This window comes from Choloepus didactylus, chromosome 10, assembly GCF_015220235.1.
Source record: "Choloepus didactylus isolate mChoDid1 chromosome 10, mChoDid1.pri, whole genome shotgun sequence".
Lineage (NCBI taxonomy): Eukaryota > Metazoa > Chordata > Mammalia > Pilosa > Megalonychidae > Choloepus > Choloepus didactylus.
The window spans coordinates 38,675,907-38,696,313 of NC_051316.1; the positions used below are offsets into that span (position 1 = coordinate 38,675,907).

The window sequence follows — 20,407 nt, forward strand, 5'->3', positions numbered from 1 at the left end:
TCACAATTAGGGAAGGATACAGACACCCTCCCACAAGATGCCCCACTTGAGTTAATTCCTAATCACAAAATCACAGTCTCCGTTCTGCTCTCCTTCTGTCACTAGTGTCATGAATTATATGAAGAAAATTTCTTTGCTTTTTGTTGATGGTATTATCACCTGTGGATGCATCCCTAAATCAATATATTTTAATTTGCACATTTTATATTTCATAAAAATGGAATCAAACTCGATTTTTTTAATCAGTTTTCTTTTGTTCCAGATTACAGAAGAGTCTTCTGTAGATTGGTAGTCCATTCACGTTTTTAAAAGTTTTTATGTTTTTGTAGTTGTAGAAATCCTCTGGTGAAAAATCTACACGATCACCAATCAAGTCACTGCACAATCTTTACTCCATCTTTTTTCAGTGCCAATGCTGGTCTTTGCAGCCCCCCTGACTTTCCTCATTCTGTTCTTCTGTTCCTATTGCTATTTTCTTGAGGTCTTCTTCTCATATGGGCCCTGTCTTGCAAGTTTGCATTTGGGTTTCATTTTTCTGTACATAATCCAAGGAATTATATAGATCATGCTGAAGCCAGCTGTCTTGCCACCACTAAATTGGGTTCTGAATCCAAACACAAAGATGACATCTAGTGTAGTCTTGTATATTTTGGCTAGTTTTTCCCAAATTTATGTCTTAGGTTCTGTTGCCTTCTCTGGTGAAAGAAAATCATGACCATTTGTTTCTGCTGAAGTGGTCAGTTGGTTGTGAACTTCCTGGCCTGGATAGTTACTATGTCATTCATGATGGTGGCTGATCCTTAGGCAGCCAGGGAGGAAAAGAGGACCTCTCTGTGCCAGCTGCTCGTATCAACGTGCCTATTCCTTTGTCCAGCAAGGCAGCCAGTAGCTTCTTTTGGTTATTGAGTATTTGACTCTTGGCTAGTCTGAACAGGCGTCATTTCCTGGCCTCCTGGGGTCTCCGCTCAGGGGAGAGAGCGCTGGGGCCGGGGAGACGCCCACGTAACATTCTTGAAATGACAGAGTTATAAAAGTGGAGAACAGCTTAGTGGTTGTCAGGGGTTGAGGGGATTGGGGCAGGAGGGAAGTGGTTGTCCCTATAAAAGAACAACAGGAGTGATCCTTGGGGTGATGGAAATGTTCTGTATCTTGACTATCCCAAGGTCAGTATCCTGGTAGCGATATTGTACCATAGTTTTGCCGGATGTTACCATTGAAGAAAACTGGGTAAAGGGTGCTCTCTGTTTTATTTTTTATAGCTGCTCGTGAATCTACAATTATATCAAAATAGAAAGCTTAATTTAAAAAACTGGTTATATATCCTTGTCTCAGTATGTTCACGCCCTAAAAATTCATCCTAAAGATATAATCAGAGATTTTCACAAAGATCCTAAACATTTAACAGGATAAAGGTTAAATTCTGTGTTTAATGCTATCCAAGGTTTTCATTTTATTTGCTTTATTCTTACTTTTAACTGTAGTTATATGTGTATAGTCTCTTTTTATGCATGCATTACTACACAACAAAGTAAAAAATTTCAAAAATTTGAAGTCTATTTAATAATGTGGCAAAATGTACACAATCTAAGTGGGAAAAAACACTACACTCAATTCTTAACAATATGGTCATAAGTTTAGTTTTTGAAAAAGTAATATATAAATTATAAAATACTGAAGGAGATTTACCAAAATGTTAACAGTGGTCATTTCTGGGCAGTGAAATTTTTGTAATTCTTAATCATTCTTCTGGTATCTTCCAGAGTTTTACAATGACCTTTGTAATCATGAAGAAATGAAATGAGCTTTTGAAACCAGGAAAAGATTACAGATACTAATTTTAAAGATCAGTGGACTGAAGGGGGTGCTTCAAAGATGACAAGGCCAAAGGGCTTTGTGTAACCGCATGGTTAAATTACTTACTCTTTTCTTGATACCATCTTCTGCTTCCAATATGTTTGTGGAATTCTCCCACATACTAGGATTTTGCCTGTTTTTCTCTCCAACCTGGAACATGCTTGGCATTTTCTCCCTCCACATCAGGCCAAAGAGTCAGAAAATTCCACTCATGGAATTTCTCACGGCTGTGAGCATTTCTAGGGCAGTGTGTAGGTTTTGCTGGACCCTAGTATGTCTAGGGAACTTTCTAGAATGGGGAGAGGGTGTCAGGTGGAGGTGAAGGAGTACGAGAGCAGACATGCACTGCCTTGTGGTCTTTTCTTCTTGTTCTCCAGGGAACTGCCCCACACAAATCTAGGAGGAACAGAGACGCCCCTTCGGTAGCTCCGAGACTGGTCATTAAGCTGTGGAAGAGTTCACTCACAGCACCATCAATGCAGGGAAATCTGAGGCCTTGGAGACCAAAATCAAAACGGAATGATATTATGGCATTCCCTCCAAACCATGAAATAGTAAACAAAATCAGTATTTAAAAATTTTAAAGGTGTTCCCTGGGCACTTTCTGTGCACATTAAGTTGTACAATCCCTACAATAACCTCGATGGTGGGTGCACGTATCCTTTCAGTAACTAGGTTGAGTACCCACTGCCCTATTCAAGGTATGTCGTAACATGAGTGAATAAACCACACCCAAATCCTTGCCTTCGTGTACCTTGTTAATTTGGGTTAATTTACAGGTGAAAAACTGAGAAACAAAGGCCTGATGTGGAGAGAGCAAATGTCAAGCATGTTCCAGGTTGGGGAGAAAAATAGGCAATTCCCACTCTGGACTGAGAGGTTAATGAATTTGCCATATCAAGTAAAACAGCAGGGCCTGTATTTGAGCTGAAGGCTCCGTCACCATCACAGAAGCTTTTCCACATCCAGGGATAAAAATACTAATTCCAAGATGGGATGGTACTGATGGCCGATGCCATTTATGGTCATTTGTGCTGCCAAATGAGAATTACACTGATATAAAGCATAAAATTTAGATGTGTGTAGCTGTTAGATCATAAAATGCATTTATGTTTGGTCAGCCTAATTCATCCAGCATTTATTGTGCACCTTTCACGAAGTTCACATTCAGTGGAGAAGGCAAGTAAGTGAAAAATGACTACATGCTTGTGAGATGCTCTAACAGATGTTCAAGGTGCCAAGGAGGCGTACAACGCTTGGCCCAGCAGCCTGCAGGTCAGGGGTGCAGTGTCCTTGTTTTGTAGGTAAATAAATAGGCCCAGCAAGGTGAAGGGTCCTGCTTGTGGTCACGTTGCCAAGAACTGGAGCAGCTATGGATTGAAACCAGGATTTCTGACTATTGAGTGACACTGTCTTTGTCTTCCCAGAGGTGCCTCCTTCAGGCCAGATCAGCTTCTGGACACCTGGAGCTGCCAAAGGGTAGATCAGACCCAGTTTTCTCTTTTCTCCACTTCTTGGGCACCAAGCCCTCTGGAAAGAGCTGGAATTAGAAGCCAAGCCAGCAGGTTTTCCAACCTCACTCAGTGGGAGCCCTGAGTGGAGAACTCTTCTGCATTTCATGGGAGAGAGAAAATAGTCAATTAGCCACTGCCATGGAAGGAAAAATAAAAGCAGAGGATACAAATTCCAAATAGAAAAATGGGGGCCATTTTCAAGACACTGGTTACCTCTACAGAGAAAGAGAGGAATATGAAATGAGGGATATGTAGGAAGCTTCTATGTGCTATTAAGACCTGAAGCAAATACCATATACAATATTATGATTTGACAAAGCAGGTTACTGGGCACGAAAACATTAGTTATTCTCTATACCTTCTGTATGCTTGAACTATTCCATTTAAAGCACAAAGGATAACTTGGGTGGGGCATAAAATGTGGATTAATCCAAACCCACTGTAAGTACATTGCTTATTTCCTGAAGAAGTACATCATTACTCTAAGGTTCGGTTCAAACCAGGTTAATTTCTCTGATTCCCACTCCTGACTGGAAAAAAAAGTGCCCCTGAATTCCTGCCATACAGATTGGTACCCCTTTCTTGGCAGATCTGGGTCACCTTGTACCTACTACACTGTCTTCTTTAACTCTGTGCTCCTTGGCGACCCTCAGCCCTGGACCTTGAACAGATGGGTGTTTGGTCAGCATTTGCTGAGTGGAAGGAGCAGCCTCTGATGCCAGAGGTGGAAGCCAGTCATTAGGTAGTTTTTAGTTCTAAGCACTTCAACTTTTACTTCCTTGGGTGGGTCACTGCAGCTGAATGCTGTGTCCATGCAAAATGTGAAATCACTGGAGGGAAGATGTACTCAGAACTCAGTCTCAGCACCAGCAGTGAGTCCAGGGGAACCGATATGGTCAAAGGAGATGGTGCCCGGCCAGGCAGAGGCGGAGCCTGGATACTTCCCTCCAGCCAATTGCCCAGGCCCCAGCAGGCACTTAGGAACGTTTGAGAAGCTTCTGCGTCCTTAAGGTTTTATGGATCCCGGCTCTGAAAAGATAGGACATTCTGGAGTGAAGCTCTTCTTGAAGGCTTAGAAACATGTTAAGAACCCCTATTTTATGTCTTGTTAAAGCTTTGGCCCTTGTACCTGCAGCTTTAGCTCAATCAAAGTATAAATAACCCAGCTGGTATTAATACTTTGTGTGGGCAGTTTACATAAAAGTTTCCTTAAAGACAACCGTTTCAAAAACAAAACAAAACGGTACTTTTCCACTATCGTGATTTGAAATGTCAGTATTTGCCAAAGGAAGGAAAAACAGTAAATTCCTTCCCTATTTACTCATCTTCAGAGGATATGGGACAAGATTTCAAGGGCCATGTAGACATGCTGCCTCCCCCAGACCCTTCCCAGTGCAGAGTGTGACACGGACATCACTCCTGCTTGCCTGGGATCCACTCCTTGCAGGGCAAGTCCAGAGCTCCCCAGTATCAGGTGCAATCCCCCCATTCCTTTCATGAAACATTATCCTCTCTGGGATGAAAGCCAATTGATTAAATAGTAAGATTTTTAATTGTTTTAGAGAGCAAAGAACCCTCCTTGGATATTTGGCTAAGTCATCACAGAACAACTTCTTTTTAAGGAAATAGAGGGTTAAAATGCAGTTGAAACTCCTTAATGCACATTTCCTTTCCCATTTCCTCCCTTCTTTCAGACTCTGTCTTGTAGTGGGTTTCTCAGCATGCATAAAGGTACCAAGCATCTTGGTTTCTTATTCATTATGAAATATTTTAAGCATGCAGCAAACAGTAGAGAATATAATAAATACCTTTGTACCCACTGCTCAGATTTGTCAAAACCATTTTGCCCTATTTGCCAAAATAGTCAGGGTAACTAATATTAGCTACTGTAACAAACAACTCCTAAATTTCAGTGCCTCAACACAGTAGCAGTTTATTTCTCTTTCATATGATTTCCGCGTATGCAGTCAGGCAGCTTTCCTCCATGTAGTGACTGTGGGATCCAGGCTGCATTTATCTTGTGCTTGCCATCTTCAACATGTTCTCTCTAAGTCGCTGTGGCCCAGGGGGCTAATTAGCCAAGAAGACATTTTCCCAGCAACAACTCTATACTATGATGGGTGGGAAGAATTCTTCTTTGGCTAAATAGCCACAACTATCACATTTCTTTCTCTTTTTTTTAAATTTTTTTGTTTTTTATTTATTTATTTATTTATTTATTTTTACTCTTCTGAAACCACTCACTTTGTAATAAAATGAACCCTTCCATAGTTCTTCTTCTGGTCTAACCTAAGTCCCCATTTCCTCATGGTCTCTAGTCAAGTGACATAAGACTTTCCAATCATTATAAAATAATTCTGTGCAAAGTTGAAGCCCTTTTCTTCTCTCTTTGGTTTTCTCCTTTAAAGTTAAATACTTCCAGTTAGATAGTTCCTTGTAGATGTGAATTTACAATGCTTTTTAGTCAGAATTTCCCAAAGTGTGTTCCCAGAATTGGATTAAAATAAATGTTGAATCTAAAATAGGGTTCCATGGTTAGATATGTTTGGTAAATACTGCATTAGATAAAGCAAAACTCGTTCTTTTCTGATGACTTCCCAGCACCCCCGGCACACCATGCATTGTGAGTTCCTGGAAATAAACTCTGCAGTGTTTCCCAAAAACATTTGATAATAGAATTCTCCTTTTGAGAAGCAGGACCGGTCGAGGGTTTTGTGGAACACATTTTAAGATACATTGCTTTGTCTTTGTCTTATTTCTCTGAATCCTTCAGGTTATCCATGCCCCTTTTAGATGGTGGTTCTGGTATCAAATGCAATGTCAACTAGGTTTTTCAACTCTGTATTAACTGGCTCCTGTACCCAGCTTGGGAATGTTTAGTCCATTCACAATATTTGTAATAATGACTTCACAAGACTGTGAGTCCTGGAAGTGCCTTGTGAGGCTCTAAAAAGAGATAAAGAGCTCTTTGCCGCATCTACTGCAAGAATGAAGACCATTCTCAGCAACCAGTCTGTCGACATTCCAGAAAATGTCAACATCACGCTGAAGGGACGCACAGTTATTGTGAAGTGCCCCTAAGGAACCCTGTGGAGGGACTTCAATCATATCAGTGTCGAACTCAGTCTACTTGGGAAGAAAAAGAAGAGGCTTCGAGTTGACAAATAGTGGGGAAATAGAAAAGAGCTGGCTACAGTTCGTACTATCTGTAGGCAGGTACAGAACATGATCAGGGGTGTTACACTGGGCTTCCGTTACAAGATGAGGTCTGCGTATATGCACTTCCCCGTCAATGTTGTTATTCAGGACAGTGGGTCTCTGGTTGAAATCCGAAATTTCTTGGGTGAAAAATATATCTGCAAGGTTCAGATGAGGCCAGGTGTTGCCTGTTCAGTATCTCAAGCCCAGAAAGATGAGTTAATTCTTGAAGGAAATGACATTGAACTTGTATCAAATTCAGCTGCTTTGATGCAGCAAGCAACAACAGTTAAAAACAAGGATATAAGAAAATTTTTGGATGGTATCTATGGCTCTGAAAAAGGAACGGTTCAGCAGGCTAATGAACAAGATCTAAGAGTTGTGCAGCAATGGAAACAAGATGCAATAAAATCCATCTGTTAAAAAAAAAAGGTAAGATTATGCTCAGGATTGTTTTTGTGTTAGGTGCTTCTCATATTGTAGGGCTTTTAAAATTGTAATGTATAGTTGGCTAATATTGTAAACTGCTTATTCACAACAATTTTTAATTAACCCAAACAGCCCAGTTTCAAGCTGTTGATGTGTGTGTATGTGTGTTACATATGACATGCATTGGATTAGGACTCGATAGCTCTTATCTGTATTGGGTATGAATAAAAAGAGTAATATTTCCCCATTCACATTTTTATGTCTCTTGGATGTAACTTTATGGTTTACAAAATGATTTCATTTACTGGCTTATTTAGCAATCATAAAAATATCAAAATATACTATTCTCATTTCACCAGTAGGGAAGCTGAGATGTTCCTTTAATAACTATAAATTAATGTTAATTTATTAATTTAGGCTCCCTCAACTACTCAAATATTTTTATTTTTTAAATCAAAGTAACAGCGGTATATAGTGTTTTTTAAAATTCTATGCTACAAGTCTTAAAATGAAAAACAGCAACCCCCTGCCTCATTTCTGATTTATACTAGACAGAAGTGATCACTTTCTAAGTTTTGGCAATTTCTTTTGTTTAAAACTTCAAGAAATGGAAGTTATTCCCTTATACTCTTATTCATATCCTATTTATAGAAACAATTTATAACCTTTTCCATCTCTCTCTCTCTCTCTCTCACACACACACACACACACACTTACTCTCCTTATATAACACTTCGGGGTAAAATTTTTATATTTAAAATGTTTATATTAGAATTATATAAATATTGTTCATTGTTACCATGAATATATTTCTTTTAGAGAACACATTTTAATTTTTTTCAGGAACAATGCCTTATGAGTCTATCATTAATTCATCCTCAAACTCAGACGAAATTTAAAAATTTCTCTCATTGTGATAAACCAAACCATATCATCTATGAATTCCATTTTTCTCCCTTGGATACATCTCGTGCCAAGCCCTCCATCCTTCTGCTCCAAGCTGAAATGATCTTGTTCAACTCACAGCTCTGATCACAAGACTTCCCTTTATTTCTTTGTGTTATTTCACCTGTACTCCAGGAAATATGTCTTCTTTCTCGGTTCATTCCCCTATTTTCCTGGAGCCATTCTCTTAAGTCCTGAGGATACACCCTGAGGATAAATTCCAGGTTATGTCATTTTGCTTCAGTACTGTGAGCTCTTATCACCCACGTAAGCCTTTTCAAATTCTGGTCCTGGTGACCAAATTTTTGTTAAGGAGAGCTTATCTTTATAAAAGCCAAGCTGACTTGGCTCCTAAGAAGAGGGACATGGGAGTTAAATTTTTTGAGCTCTTGAATGTCTGAAATGTGTTTATTCTACTCTTTTCACTTTATCGGTATTCATCTGAGTATTGAGTTCTAGGTTGAAAATCACTTTTTTCCCCAGATTTTGAAGGCATTACTCTAGTGTCTTGTAGCCTGCATTTGCTCTTGAGAAATCTAATACCATTCTGACTCTTGATTCTTTGTGCACAATCCATGTTCTCAAATAATTTGGCATCTGCTCCTCATCCCTGCTTTTATCGAGGTGGTGTTTTTCATTCATTGGGCTGGGTCCTCCAAAACCCTTTCAATCTGAAGATTTATGGGCTTCAGTTCTGGGAAAGTTTCATGCAGAATTCCTTTGAAAGAGTCTCTCTCCGTCATCTCTGTCACTTTCTAAATCTCCATTAGCCAAATATTAAAGAGCCTGGATCAGTCCTCTAATTTTCTCATTTCATTCCTTTTTTTTCCCTACATCTTTCTCTTTTTGGATTCTGTGTTTTGGGAGAATTTCTTCAATTTTCCTCATTTATCTATTGAATTTTTAAATTTTCTGTTTGTTCCTTCTTCATAGGTAGCACCCTGTTCTTGTTTTAAAGTTTTCCTGTTATTTCTGAAGATGTAAATTATAAAGTTTTATAAAACCATTCTGTGTTGTTGCTATTTCCCCCCATGTTGTTTCATTCTCTGTATCTTGTTTTCTGATGGAGTTTGTCTTTAACTGCTAGCCCTTGGCTGCTCCTTCAGGAGAGAATCCGTAAATGATGATTGGAAGCTTTGAGTCACATACGGGTGATTAGATGGTGACCTGATTATTTCATTATGAGGCTTCAAATGTATGAAATGAGATCCCTTTTCTCCTGGGCTGGTCTCTTTTCCCAGAGAGGAAGGTTCCCATCTCAGGCCTGGCTGTCAACGTCCCGAGCAGGAGGATGAGGCTGGGGTCTCACCATCCAGTACGTAGACTTCCACATAACACAGCTGCTTTCAGAATGCACCCCCTCCTCGCACCATACTTGGTGCTCTGGTGTCCTCTGCCTGAGGGAGCAAACTCTAGGTTTCTATCAAGCTCTGATGACCATGGAGGATGGGACCCTGCTGTTACTCATACACACTTCCTGTCATCCCAGGAGCCTCCCTGGCATCCTGTGGTATGAATCCACTTGCTTCTTTTGTGTGTCTCCCTTGGCAGGTATGAAGTTTGTGCTTTTTCTATTCTGTTAAGTGATTAGCTCTCATTCATCTGGCATCTGCTTTCCATTCCCCTAAATTTTGTCCTGACCTCTCTACAACATCTCCAGCTCATTTTCTCCTTTTGGGTTTACAGTACGTGCATAGGGGTTACTTTGCTCCCTCTGGAACAGGGCCAGGGGCCTATCCTGAGAGCATTTCCTGGTGACATACTGTGCCAGGAAGAGGTGGGGGGCCAGGGGCAGCAAAGGCGCCACAGCTTTTCCTTTTTTTTTTTTTTTAAATTCATTTTATTGAGATATATTCACATACCATGCAGTCATACAAAACAAATCGTACATTTGATTGTTCACAGTACCATTACATAGTTGTACATTCATCACCAAAATCAATCCCTGACACCTTCATTACCACACACACAAAAATAACAAGAATAATAATTAAAGTGAAAAAGAGCAATTAAAGTAAAAAAGAACACTGGGTGCCTTTGTTTGTTTCCTTCCCCCATTTTTCTACTTATCGATCCATAAACTAGACAAAGGGAAGTGTGGTCCTTATGGCTTTCCCAATCCCATGTCACCCCTCATAAGCTCCATTTTTGTACAATTGTCTTCGAGATTCATGGGTTCTGGGTTGTAGTTTGATAGTTTCAGGTATCTACCACCAGCTACCCCAATTCATTAGAACCTAAAAAGGGTTGTCTATATTGTGCATAAGAGTGCCCACCAGAGTGACCTCTCGGCTCCTTTTGGAATCTCTCTGCCACTGAAGCTTATTTCATTTCCTTTCACATCCCCCTTTTGGTCAAGAAGATGGTCTCTATCCCACGATGCCAGGTCTACATTCCTCCCCGGGAGTCATATTCCACATTGCCAGGGAGATTCACTCCCCTGGGTGTCTGATCCCACGTAGAGGGGAGGGCAGTGATTTCTCCTTTCAAGTTGGCTTAGCTAGAGAGAGAGGGCCACATCTGAGCAACAAAGAGGCATTCGGGAGGAGGCTCTTAGGCACAATTATAGGGAGGCCTAGACTCTCCTTTGCAGCAAGAGTCTTCCCAAGGGTAAAACCTATGGTAGAGGGCTCAACCCATCAAACCACCAGTCCCCTATGTCTGTGGTCATGTTAGCAACCATGGAGGTGGGGTAGGCGAATACCCCTGCATTCTCCACCAGCTCCTCAAGGGTTTTCCTTTGGTTTTTAAGTTGTGTTTTCTTGATTTGGCACTCGCCCAATTACTGCAATGCTTTAACTGTTTTCCAGTGTTCTGCTAGCTTTTGCTAGTTGTTCAATGATTCCATGGGGGAATGGAACACTGTAGCATCTTATGCCACCATCTTGGTTGATTGGCCACTGATACCAGATTTTTTCATTTCCAAAGATTTTCTCCCACATCTCTCCCATTTAAACCTTTATAAGCTAAATTTTGTTGTTTGAATTCACATTTCTCAATGAGCTGTACAGCATCTCTTCTTATATTAGGCATATGTATTTTCTCCCAAACCAATTTAGCTCTCAAAAACTCAGTTTCAAGCTTGAGAGCACCACTTGGGCCAGCTCCTGTCTTGACCCACCTCAGGAGGTGAGAATTTTAAGGGGCTGAGGGGACATGCCCAGCTAAAGGCTGCACTGATCTTTCTAGATCAATTCTGTTATCAGGAACCCAACCCTGCCCAACAGCATGGAGCTGCTTCCAGAGCCCACAGGGTCTCTTGTTCAGGTGCATCCTCCTGAGGGCAGATGCAAACAAAGGCTCTGCTAGACCCATGGGGGCGTGGAGGTATCTGAGAGGGCATAAACCTCAAATTGTGTGCCCCAGATGCCCCACTTGCCTCACCTAGGCCCTGGACCTGGGAGGATGATAAAGAAAAAATGAGAAGGAATGGTGAAAGTTAGAGAGGGGACAGGTATAAGAGAGAAGTTCCCAGGCTCAATTCTCAGTTCTTCCCCTGGAGCCAGCCCACCCACTCCCTGCAAAGTCAAATTCCCTGCTCCCTTTACTCTTCTGCTGAAGGAACAGGGCCATTCTCTTCTAAGTCCTGAGGATACACCCTGAGGATAAATTCCAGGTTATGTCATTTTGCTTCAGTACTTGTGAGCTCTTATCATCCACGTAAGCCTTTTCAAATTCTGGTCCTGGTGACCAAATTTTTGTAAAGAGAGCTTCTTTATAAAAGCCAAACTGACTTGGATTTGGGTGAAGAACAGATGAGCACATTCATACAGCCAGGCTGGAGAAGAGGGTTTATATTAGGACTTCGTCTCCCTGTTCTCGTTGTGCCTTTCTGTTATTGTCTGTGACCTTCCATCACTGAATGATTCGCCCATGTGCCTGCATCAAACTCACAACCATCATGTCAATGTCATCCCTGTGGTTTCAGAGGGCCTTGAACTTGAGTGTGCATCAGCGTCACCTGGGGCACTCACCACACCACCGGTGGCTGCCTCCTGTGCCTCGAGTGTCTGGTTCTGAGGGTTGGGGAGGAGCCTGGAATTTGCTTTTCTAACTGGGTTCCAGGTGCTGCTGCTGCTGCTGGTCTGAAGCCCACTTTGAGAACCACTGGAGTAGAGTGAGCATCTGGCGCAGGCCTTGAACTCAGCCCCGTGTAACTGAGAGGAGGTCGAGTGTGCACCGGCCAGATGTCAACCTCATTCAATCTTGGTTATTTCTTCCACAGTCTCTGCCATGGTCTAGGTCTCTGCAACCTTTCTGTCCTCCGATGCTCCTTTCTATACTATCATTTTTTTAATTCTACAGCTTTATTGAATTATTGTTTACAAACCATACAGTTCACCCATTTAAAGTGTGTAATTCAGTGTTCTTTTGGAAAAATTTTGTCTTCTATAAATGAAACTCGGTACTCATCAAACAATAGCTTCCCATTTCCCCATCTCTGCAGCTGCTTACAACCACTAATCTACTTTTTTTCTCTATGGATTATCCTATTCTGAACATTTCATATAATAGAATCATATAATATATAGTCCTTTGTGACTGACTTTTTCACTTAGCATAATGTTCTCGAGGTTCATCTACATTGTAGTGTGTATTGGTACTTCATTCCCTTTTATTGCCAAATAATATCCCATTTTATGGCCATACCACATTTTATTTGTTCATTCATAGGTTGATGGACCTTTGGGTTGTTCTTACTTTTTGGCTATTTTGACAATGCTGGTTTAAACAGTCATGAACATGTTTTTGCTTGTCTTCAGTTCTCTTCAGTATATACTTAGGAGTGGAATTTTTGCGTCATATGATAACTCTATGTTTAACCTTTTAAGGAACTTCCAAACTTTTCCCAAGTGGCTGTACCATTTTACCATCCCACCTGCAATGTACATGGGTTCTGATTTCTCTGCATCCTCGCCAACACTTACCTGCCTTTTGATTCTAGCCATCCTAGTGGGTGTAAGTGGTATCTCATTGTCATTTTTATTTGTATTTTCCTGATGGCTAATGATGTTGAACATCTTTTCATGTACTTATCAGTTATTTATCTTCTTTGCAGAAATGTCTGTTCATATCCTTTGTCCATTTGTAAATTGGTTATTTTTTATTATTATTGAGTTGTAAAAATTTTTCCTTCTGTGTAGAAGTTCTTTACCATGTATAGGATTAATGAATATTTTCTCCCATTCTATTGGTTGCCTTTTCACTTTCTTAATAGTCCTTTGAAGCACAAAAGATTTAAATTTTATTGAGCTATCATTTATCTATTTTTTCTTCTGTTGCCTTGCTTTTGGTGTCATATCTAAGAATCTATTGCCTAATTAAAGGTCACAAAGACTTTCTCCACTGTTTTCTTCTAAAAGTTTTATAGTTTTATCTCTTACATTTAAGATGATGGTCCATTTTGAAATAATTTTTCAATATAGTGTGAGGTAGGGATTCAACAATGTGAATATTCAGTTGCCCCAAAACAGTCTGTTGTTTTTTGAAAAGACTATTCTTCCCCTATTGAATTGTCTTGTCAAAAATCAATTGACCATAAATATCGAGGTTTATTTCCAACTCCCAGTTATATTCTGTTAATCTATATGTCTATCCTTATGCTAATATCACATTCTCTTGATTACTGTAGTTTTGTAGTAAATTTTAAAATTAGGACGTGTGAGTCCTCCAACTTTGTCCTTTTTTTTCAAGATTGTTTTGGCTATTCTGGGTCTCTTACATTTCCATATGGATTTTAAGATCAGCTCTTCAAATCTGCAAATAAAGCCAGCTGGAATTTTGATAAGGATTGCATTGAATACGTAAGTGAATTTAAATATTGCCATCTTAACAACATTAAATATATCGATCCATGAACATGGGAAGTTTTACCACTTATTTAGGTCATCTTTAATTTCTTCCAACAATGTTTTTTAGTTTTCAGTGTACATGTCTTGCATTTCTTTTCTTAAATCTATTTTTAAGTATTTTTTTCTTTTTTTTTGTTATTATAAATGGAATTATTTTCATTTTCATAAAGTTTGTTGCTTACTAGTTTATACAAATAGAATTGATTTTTGTGTAATGATCTCGTATCCTGCAACCTTTCTGAAATTGTTTATTTGTTCTAATAATTTTTAAATAGATTGCTTAGGATTTCCTACATAGAAGATTGTCATCAGCAAATAGAGTTGTACATCTTCCTTTTCAATCTGAATGTCTTTTATTTCACCTTATTGCTTTATTGCCTTGGTTAGAACCTCCTGTACAAATAAAAGTGCAAAGAGAAGCTTTGTCTTATAGCTGATCTTATGGAGAAAACATTCAGTCTTTCACCGTCAAATATGCTAGCTGAGCATTTTCTTGGTAGATGCCTCTATCAGGTTGAGGAAGTTCTCTCCTATCTCTAGTTTGTTGAGCATTTTAATTATGGAAAGCCACTGGACTTTGTGAAATGCCTTTTCTGCATCTATTGAGGTGATAATATGATTTTTGTCCTTTATTTTAGTAATAGGGTGTGTTATATTAATTTATTTTTGGCTGTTAAACCAACTTTGCTGTATTAGCTTTCTATTACTTTCAAAACAAACTACCACAAACCTTGTAACTTAAAAATACAAATTTATTATCCTACAGTTCTGTGGGTCAGAAGTCTGACATGGGTCTCACGGAGTTAAAATCAAGGTGTTGGAAGGGCTGTGTCCCTTTAGGGAGGCTCTGGGAGAGGTTTCCTACTCCTTCAGGCTGTTGGCAGAACTCAGTTCCTTGTAATTATAGTGTAGGACTGAGAGCGCCATATCCTGTTGGCTATCTGCTGGCCCCCATTCTCACTTCCAGAGGCCACCCACATTCCTTAGCTTGTGACATCCTTCCTCTATCCTCAAAGCCAGGGACAGAGGGCTGAGACCTTCTTACACTCCCTTCTCTTCTCCTTCTTCCGTCTCATCTTTCTAATCCAATGGCAAAGTTCTCTGATTTAAAGGACTCATGGGATTGGACTGGGCCCACCTAAATAATCCAGGATAATCTCCCCATCTCTTAGTCACAGCTGGAAAGTCCCTTTTGCCAGATAAGGGTCTAGGCTGTGGATATTGGTCCTTTATTCTGCCTACTATACTAGAATTCCTGGTTCCCACTTGGTCATGGTATATAATCCTTTTTCTGTGTTGCTGGTTTCAGTTTGCTGGTCTTTTGTTGAAGACTTTTGTGTCTATATTCATAAGGGATATTGGTCTGTAGTTTTCTTGTGATGTCTTTGTCTGATTTGGGTATCAGGGTAAAACTGGCTTCATAGAATGAGTTGGAAAGTATTCTGTCCGGTTCTATTTTTTGAAAGAGTTTGTTGAAGGATTGTTATTGATTTTCCTTTGAATGGTAGAATTCCCCGGTGAAGCTCTCTGGGCCTGGACTTTTCTTTGTGGAAAGTTTTAAAATTGCTAACTTGATGCCTTTACTAGTTATAGAATAAACTACCTTTTAAAAGAGTTTCCCACCTTAGACCCCCAGGACCCCTCCCTAGAGGTGAAATGGGCTGTCTTTTGGATGCTTACATAGCCAAACTATCACGTTTTTCAGTATTTTAAATATGCCAAAAGGAAAATGAAGTTAAGAGTTTTTAGATTGCTTGTTTCACAAGGAGATAACGCCTTTAATGGGGGAAGATACTTAATAACTTGTTGGTATGTTTAGAAAGTTATACTCTGTAATTTCTAAACCAGGGGCAGGAAACAAAGGAAAGGCGTGTGCTGCACAAAGTGGAACTTTCTAGTTGGAAGATGAGGGCTCAGAGCATATGTTCATTTCCCACTGTGCTCCTTCACTTTTTTTTTTGAGGCCATTCCATGGAAGACTCTGTGAATGAGAGAGTGGGTTTATGCTACTCTTAGTTAATAAAAATGTGAATTAAAGTTGCAAATAAGGAATTTTATGTCACAAGATTGTTAACATACTTTCGTGTGATGACATTTTAAAACATCTCTGAACAGAAAGGTGCTAATAAGTTGTTATCCATTTTCCAGATTATGATATGTTTCTGTGGAAGCAGAGATTTTTAGGGGTGTTTTATCTGTCAGTGATTTTGGGTTCATTGGGACAGCTCGGCACTTCTCACATTCCCAGAAGATGACAAATTCCACTCTTGGGAGCGTCAGCCTGTAATATTAATTTTATTAATGTGTTGAGCATGTGGGGCCACAGACTCCAAACAGCTCTAATAGACTGCATATTGCTTATTAATGCAGTTGGATCATTACTTTACTTTTTGTGTATTTGTTTAAATTTGCTCATAATAATTTAGTGGGTGTGTACTTTCTCTTCCCTTTATACCTGAGGACAGAGGCATTTTTTAATACCTTTACAAGTCATTACACACCTGTTGTGAGGCTGTGCACAGACTGTGTGGGTAGTTCATCTGACTTCAGGACCTAACGAATTACTTAGTGAATGGTTGACCAGGCTTCAGAACCAGCCCTAACTTTTCTCCTTTGCTCTCATCTTCCCTTCTGAACGTCTCCCTGAAAAATATACCCCTGCCCCTTCACGCACAGTGGATAGTAAATGGAACCCCCACGCCTCCTACTCAGACTGTTCTTCCTCCAGATTTTCCAGCTTCTCATAATGATGCCATGATCCTGTTGGGCAGTCTCCCAAGTTTGTTTGGTTACATCTTCCTCTCCCTTACCTCCTTCATCTAGTCTTCAATGTGTCATATGATTCCACCTGCTTGGTTTCCGCCTGATGTGCACAGCATCCCCTCCCCCAGCATCCTCAGGCTCTTCCACGCCCTCTCCCCCACCCCCAACACACACACCGAGTGGCTGCTATTCACTGTTCCTTCAATCCATGTTAATTTACTGCCAGACTAGCCTTCAAGCATTGCTCTGATCCCATCACCTTCCTGCTCAAACACCCTCAATGGCTCCTTATTACTTTTAAAATTCAGCCCAAATTCCATTGCATGCAGAATTTCCATGAATTGGCTCCAGTGTTTCCTTTCCATATAATCTCTCACTGGGGCCCAACCTCAGTAAGTTCCATTCTTTTCTCTTTGCAGTCTTACTCCAAGATCTTTGTTTACTCTTCTCTTTGGTCTTCAGTGCCTTCCCCTTCTTATCATTCGTTGTGTTGTTTTTTTTTATATTTATCTCATAGGCTACCTTCTCTCTGAAACCTTTTTTTTAAAATTGTTTTATTGAGATATATTCACATACCATATAGTCATCCATGGTGTACAATCATCTGTTCACAGTAGCATCCTATAGTTGTGCATTCATCACCCCAATCTATTTTTGAACATTTTCCTTATACCAGAAAGAATCAGAATCAGAATAAGAAATAAAAGTAAAAAAGAACACCCAAATCATCCCCCCCATCCCACCCTATTTTTCATTTAGTTTTTGTCCCCATTTTTCTGCTCATCCATCCATACACTGGATAAAGGGAGTGTGATCCACAAGGTTTTCACAATCACACTGTCACCCCTTGTAAGGTACATTGTTATATAATCGTCTTCAAGAGGCAAGGCGGGTTGGAGTTTGGTAGTTTCAGGTATTTACTTCTAGCTATTCCAATGTATTAAAACCTAAAAAGTGTTATCCATATAGTGCGTAAGAATGTCCACCAGAGTGACCTCTCGACTCCATTTGAAATCTCTCAGCCACTGAAGCTTTATTTCTGAAACCTTTTTTGAGCTCTCCAATTAGTAGTGTCTTACACTTCCTGAACCCCTGTACCTAAAGTTAGTTGTGGCTTTCTTAGGCATTTGCCACTTTCAATCTTATAATTATATTTGTAGATATGGGAATACCCAATCTCCTGTAAGCTCTTGCCAAGGAAATGTGTGTTGACTTAATCTATGAAGATGTGTTCTTTAGCCAACATGGTAGACATTGCCACTTGATTGGATCAGACTCTGATCTTCTTTCACCTGTGCTAATGAAATCATTTTTCTTTATCTCCTGGCATCCCATTCTGCTCTTTACAGTTTATCTTCATTGAAGATACTACGTAGTGATCCAGTCAAGGCACTCTCCTTCCTAGTATTCTTTGATGCCACCTTATGTTCTCAGGATTCAATCCAAACTCCTTAGCCCTCCATTCTCTGTCTCCACGCACCCCCCAGGCACACTGGACATCCTAAATGTGCCATGCCCTCTCTGTATGCCTGAACTGTCCCCACTTCCCCAGTGTCTAAGTATCCTGGTAACTCCTTGCTGTCCTTCAAAATGAAAATAATTCTTCTTTAAGCTTAGTCTGTGCTCCTCCAGTCTCCTGCCCTTGCCATGAACACAAAGACCATTACCTGCTTCCTCTACAGTGTCCACATAAGCCCCTAAACATACAGTTACTGAGGCATGGTTTTATTTACAAAATTATGTATAGACATGTTTGTCTCCACAAAAGGCTATGAATTCCCTGAGGAGCAGGGTTTCATTTTATCTTAATAACATCAGGATCTAGTCATTTGGTAGGTATTCAACAAATGTTTAAATGAATGAAAATAAAATCCAGGAATGCTTTTTAGTTCTGAAGAGGAAACCAATGACTGAACCATGGCCAGTCAGTCCAAGACTATCTCTTTATGGCATCCCGAGAAAGAAAAATTGCCCAAACCTGGTCTGCAGCAGAACTTTCTGCGTGATGTAACTTAACAGCCTCCTTCTGGGAAATAATTCACATTCCTGATCAAATGCTTGAAAAATTTTCTGATACTCCTAAATGATTAAGAACTTCTGGGAAGTTAGACTTGTCCACCCAACTGATTGGCTAACCTAATAATCTTTAAGGAGACTTTTCTTGCTGTCAGTCTAAGTAGATTACAAGCCATCCTTTCCACCCCCTATAAATGTGTCTTCCAAAAGAGAAGTCGTTGCATTGGTCTGCTTAGACTCTCTTTCTTTGAAGAAAGCTTGGAATAAAACTTTGTCACATGCATGTAAATAATTTGGAAAGTTCTTTTTTAAAAGCACAGTTCATCTTAAGACTATTTCTTGTTCCTCCCTTTTTCAATACAATTTAAACATGAATGCATTATTGCATTCATTTTCCCTCTTCACACCATCTTCCTCTTCACATGTGCTGAGCCTGGAAAGATGGATGGTAGTTTGCAGATGAAGAAAGGGAGGGAACAGATAGTATGTATGGGGGTGGGGAGCCACATGCAGTTCATATGACATGGAAGGATGAGGTAAAGAATCCTAGGAAGAGGTGAGCCTGAAAGATTGGCTGGAAATGGATCATGGAGCATCTTGTGGGCTTGCTAAAGAGTTTGGATTTTATACATATGCTTACGGGTGAGCTTGATCTTAATCTGGATCTCCTGAAAGTCAGACAAATGTACTGCATATGATAGCCGTTTTAAAAAAGGATTTTACTCCGTATCAGTCAGGATAGGCTAGGATATGCTGCAGAAACAACTCCCAAATCTCTGGCTTAGAACAATGAAGATTTATTTTTTGCTCACATCACATGTCCAACTGGAGGGATGAAGGCTCTGTTCCACCTAGCTGTCACTCAGGACCCAGGATAACAGAAATTTCCTCATTCTCTGATGCTGTCATCTTATCACAAAGCTACAGGGTTTCTTGCATCAGGGAAGAAAAGATAGAGAAAAACAATTAAATGATTCTGCTTGGAAGTAACAAATTTTTCACATTCAATTAGCCACAGCAGAGGGAAAGAGAATCTTCCCATATTCTTGACAAGAGAGAAGCACTTGAAATATTGATGAATACTGGAAATGTCTACCCCATTTAGCAAACATGGTAGAAGGTCAGTATCAAATCTTGGAGGGTGCTTTAGATCGTAGGGTAAAGGAGAACTGGACTGATGTCTATACAGAGGACCAAAAGACAGGATTTCAGAATGATGGTGTAAGAAGCTTGGTAGATGTTCTCTCCATTTACTGGTGAAAATTATTAGGAAAAAATAAGAGAAAAACAACTAAAGTTCTGAACCTAGATGTTCTCTCCATTTACTGGTGAAAATTATTAGGAAAAAATAAGAAAAAAACAACTAAAGTTCTGAACGTAAGGGTGTACAGCAAATGAAAAACACATTCATCCAAGAAAATCTGTATTTCAGTAAGAACATCGAAAGTCTGTAGCATTTGAGCCATAATCTGTTCCCATGCACTTCCCCATAGGCACCACGTGACAAAAGATGGAGGATGCAGCCCAAAGATGGAGGCTGCTTCTCCCCTGAGTTCCTAGTCTAGGGCTACAGTTTCACTTTGAGAGGGGCAGGCTGCCAGGGTATTTCATCTTCTCCAGCCAAACAGTAATTCAAATACACATGAAAAAAAAAAAAAGAGTCCTATTAAAGTAATCATGTAAGTAATGATAAAAGGCAGTATAATTATATGTTTCTTTTTCTTCTTTTTGTTGATGTAAAAGTAATTGTATATAAGGGAGGAATCCATACATGCACTTTTACTGCAGGAAAGCCAGAATGATCCATTTAGAATAGCTTTCCTTCTCCCTTCTGAT

General features: G+C 39.8%; 1 protein-coding gene and 1 pseudogene across 2 annotated transcripts in view; both read left to right on the plus strand.

The window, feature by feature from the left end:
* Window positions 1-20,407, plus strand: part of GNA14 (G protein subunit alpha 14) — a 237,777-nt gene that overhangs the window by 159,045 nt on the left and 58,325 nt on the right. The gene's annotated exons all lie outside the window — the stretch shown is intronic.
* LOC119505056 lies at window positions 6,357-6,989 on the plus strand (annotated as a pseudogene).